This window comes from Oryzias melastigma, linkage group LG11 (genome assembly GCF_002922805.2).
Source record: "Oryzias melastigma strain HK-1 linkage group LG11, ASM292280v2, whole genome shotgun sequence".
Taxonomy (NCBI): Eukaryota; Metazoa; Chordata; class Actinopteri; order Beloniformes; family Adrianichthyidae; genus Oryzias; species Oryzias melastigma.
The window spans coordinates 12,185,084-12,189,999 of record NC_050522.1 but is presented as its reverse complement, the minus strand read 5'-3'; positions in this window follow the sequence as shown (position 1 = coordinate 12,189,999).

Sequence of the window (4,916 nt, the reverse complement as noted above, 5' to 3'; positions counted from 1 at the left end):
CTGAGCGTTAATTCCACCATGATGCTTCTTGCTGCCAGAGAGACGCTTGTGTCCTTTTCAATCAAGAAGAAACTTCCTGGTTAAATAAAAATAACCACATTTGAATGATTTTAAACTTAGCTTTACTTTTACATCTTTTTATTCCATCAAAACAACCTAATACATGTGCATGCATATATGAAGGTTCTCTTGTAAAGCAGGCTGTTGTTCTCATCAAGCAGATGATGGTTCATGATTACACTCGTTGGCAGAAAACAGTCTCTTTAAGCCCCTTCTCATCACTAAAATGAAGCCCAGACAAACAGCACGAGACAGATGTGCGCAATTTTGTAGCCTCTATTAATCACAGCAAACTGCAGTAATTACAGTGTTACTTTAATTAAAGAGGATTTTTATTAGAAACAGTCTATGAGGGAGAGAAAAATGCCATTGAAGTCAGTTGGTGATTAAAGCTGATTACTTATCCTTTCAAAGGATCAAAATGAGGAGAATCATAAATTTACAGTCCATGTTCGTGTTTTCACAAATAAAATGTTTGGAGTGAATGTTGCAGTGATTATATACTTATAATCAATGCACTTTGCTTTATAGTTAATGTTTAAATATACAGTGAACTGCAATGTTTTGACGCATATTGTTGAAAGTTATTAAGGATAGATTTTTATCTGAAATGTTCAGGTTAAAGAACACAGATAAATGAGCACAGATAAGCCAACTGGTAGATAAAAAGACTATAAGGTGAGTTTGCTTCTGGGAAAATGAGTAAGATACTTATCTATTAGGAACTCATAGGGCTGGTTGCTCAGCCCATTTTTCTCTTTATGGAATGGGTGGGGTAGTCAGAATGGGCCTCCATCAAACTCCTTCATTTTTCACGTCAAAGAACAAAATCTTAACTTACAGATTGAAACATCTTTAAGGATAAAAACAAGATATGCCAAATTCCAGCAGGAAAAGTGACTCAAAATCATCAATTCCTACTGAAGGTTTCAGAGCAAAATTCTGACTAGTAGCATGTGTACTGTGTATCGTGTGTGGTATGCACACCATGTGTAGTACGTGTACCATGTGTGGCATGTGTACCATTCAGTATGTGCACAGTGTGTACCTGGTGTACCATGTAGTATGTGTACCATGTGTACCTCAAAAGTTACCAACATACAAAGCAATCAATTATTGAAACAACTTTAGTCTAACATGAAGACAAAACTTTAGGAAGCAAAAGATGCTGGAAGCCTTTAATAGAGTCTGGTGTCCCCACAGCATATTGGTGGAATGTATATGAAAGGCTGTGGAAATTAGCATGTGTCAGACGTGGAACATTTTGTGTCAAATTTGAGGAAGGATGTCAGGGTAAAGTCAGAGAACTGTTTATTAAAATCCCTGAATTGTGTGGAAAATCACAAAAAGGGTTTCTGAGTGTGGCCATGACAGCAGCCCGCCGCTCCTGTGGTGGATGCCTCGTATGCAGAGAGCAAACTTTGCTCATTCATGTGTCTGACAACTGATGGCTCTATGACTTCAAAAGAGATTAGTGGGAAGTATCACTCACCAAAAATATTCTGGCCAAAGCCTTTGAAGATGACTTGATAATAAGCATAACCACACTAGTTTGTGACACGCTTGACCCATCTCACAGCCATGAATGGACCATAAACTCACACTTTTTGTGTTGCAGTGACAAAGCCAGTGGTTGCTTTTGGATTTCCAGCTGCACACTTCCTGAAATAAAAACACAGAAATTCAGAACTTGACAAAAAAAAAATCATAATTTCATTGCTTTTCAAAATAGAGCAACATCTGTAGATGTTGAGATGAAGTTAACAAAGGAGAAACATCTGAAAGGATCTTGAATCTTTGCTCCAACGCTGCTAACTTTGTGGATCACATTTCTCACTTCAGAGGTCAGTCCTTATAGCTGTTTCTCACACCTCTTAATTACTTTATTCACATGAACCATGCACTGATGTAATATAAAAGGCTGGTAGAAGAATATTCTGTGGAAGTAAATCCTGCCTTGGTGTTTGTTACCATTTTAGGATCACTGTTAAGACTATTTATGCTTTAGTCGCTAAAAATCCAAGGATGCAAAATGAAAATGCCTGGGTCAATTGAAGATAAATATAAAATAATACAATGCATAAAAGTATAAATCTTTGCAATTGTGGCACTTTAATTCAGTTGAATTTTCAGAATGTTGTTGGGAACCTTCATTTTTTCAGCTACCTGTGAAAAAAAGCACTTCTGTCATTTATTTTTTTGCTCATTTCATCAAACCAGGGTCAAACGGAGCGGGCTTAGTGCAGCTGTGCCTGCAGTCCATGACCGTCCACACGGACACACACTCACACACAGATGAGTCCCGAAGCCCCAAAGGACACAACAGCCTCTGAATCTTAGCTGAAATAAAGCAGTCACATACAGGTATGATGGGCTTTCCACTTGACAATGATAGATAACACAAAAGCAATGTTTTCCTAAACGCTTGTTTGTGATTTTCTGCTCTGCTAAGGCATGTACACAGCTGCAGCGATTGATTTCTTTGTAAAGCTGTGATAAAAGAGAACCACAAGAAAACAAGGACGTATAGCTAAAGCCTGAATAAGAAGCCAGACAGAGAAAGAGAGACAGACTTTCAGCTCACAACCTGTACGGTTTGTGATGCATGAATCTTCTCAGGCTGCTCTGTTCTTATTATCACCTTATATTACCTGGTGTACTCTGTACTGAAGCGCATACGCTGTTTTTGCTTTGTGCTGTTTGACATGCAAAAACAGTCAAGATGACCCTATGATGACTATTGTTCGAGAGGGCATCTTTGATTCCTCATCCATTATTTGGAATCCAACATTTAGGTGCTGTGGAGGGAACCAGAACTCATCTGACCAGGTCTTTTCTGTGTTTTTTCTTTTAATTTGTGTACATTTGTTGTAATCAGAGACTTGGAGATAATTTTCTGCAACCAGTGTAGCAATCTGTAACAAATAGGAAGTACTTATTGGCTACAAGAAGCCAAACTCCAATAGACTTCTATGAAGAATTTTATTTGTGAGAATAACCATTCTTGTTCACAAAGTGAAAATCAAACATTTCACGACGTTTGTTTATGACTCTGCTGTGTTCTGATGGTAAAAATGTGGATGGCTTATTCAAAAATGGCATTTAAACAATTTTTTTTTGTTCGAAATTGTTCAACCGCAATGCATTGTGGTCTATATCCGTTAATCTAGTGACCATCGATGTACGCTAGTTTTTCACAAAGACTTCTGAGCAATTTTGAGTGCACTTGATTTGGAATTGGTAGATTCGGACAGCACTAAAAAATGGGGAACGCACTATATAGTGCACTATATAGTGATTAGGGGGGAATTTGGACACAACTCATGTCTCTCGGCTGGCCTGGGGACGCCTCGGGGTTGCCCCAAAGGAGTGGAAGAAGATGGATGGAATTACAGCGGACTTTGTCAGCTCACTTTCAAGTGGCAGGGGTGTGGACTTCCAACAAGCTCTCTCCTGATTGGTTACAATAGAAATGTTGACTCGGACCAATCACTGCTTAATGCCAAAGTTTGGCCTCAGCATAGATGTGTCTATATTAGGAACAAAAGGCAAATTACTTGAATTTATTAAATTGGAAGTCTGGCAGTAAACCACTTTCCATGCAAGTCGTCACATTCACTCAATCCTGTTCTCATTTATATATAATGGCTCCATGTTGGGATTTGAACCAGAGCCTTTTTACTGTGAGGCGAACCACTACACCACATGTAGCCCTGTCCCTAGATTTGTTCATTGGAATAAGTTTGGCTATTTTGTTCTGTTCAGAAATTACCCAGTTTGAAATTACAGGTAAATAATCCATCTATTTTCTATTAGGATTTGGGGTCATGAGGACACTGGAGCCAACCCAGGTGCAGTGGCTGAAGGCGGGGTATACCCGATGAACAACCAGCCCATTGGAGGGCATAATCCCATCAAAAATGGCTGCCAAACCGACATCAGTATTTTTAGTAGACATTTGTTTTTTCTCATTCATTAACCATTTCCATAATCTCATTTTTAGCTTTAGAAATATAGAACTCTTTTTCTTTCAATAAAACCATCATTTATGCACGTAAATGAGTCATCAGTACAGATGCTTCTTCCTAAATTGGGTCCAACATTAGCAATAAATCTATTAACCTTTTTACTCTATCATTCATTTTGATAATAAGCTTCTCATTATCAACAAAATGGAGAGTAATTTTCCTTACTGTGAGTGTTCTTAATCAAACAGTATAATATATTCCAGGTGCCGTTTATATTAGTTTCATTACCCTAAAAAAATTCTATAATTTTGATTATTGCTTCAGTTCACTTGTTCTTATCACTCCTATATTTTTCCTTTGGGTTTGTTTATCTGTCTGTAGATCCTTAGCCATCCTTGGCTTCTTTTTATGACTAATTTTTCCCTTTTACCGATTGGACCCTAATGATGTAGATATATGAATCAAAATTGCTCTAAAAACAAACGTTGTGGCTGTAAACGTGGAGGCTTTTAATTGATTTATTTTTATTTTTTCACTCAATACCAGAAGAATGAAAACAAAGACAATGTCCTTGAAAAGCCTAACATTGATTAGAATTCAATGGGGTTGCTAACACCCTTCTGACATTCTGTCCCTCAGGTGTGATGGCACATTAGCAGAACCAGTCAGGTTGATATTTTAGACAAATTTGGTGCATTTTGTAGTGAGTGCATCACATTTGGCATGGCTGTACCTTAGGATCCCCAGTTTCAGAAAACCACATTTGCTACATTTGTATGACAGCCATACTCAATATTCCTTAAGAGCCATACAATAATGTTGATATTTTCCCCACATAGTTTTTAAACTTGACAGTACCTAGAAAATAGTAGTACAAATAATTTATTT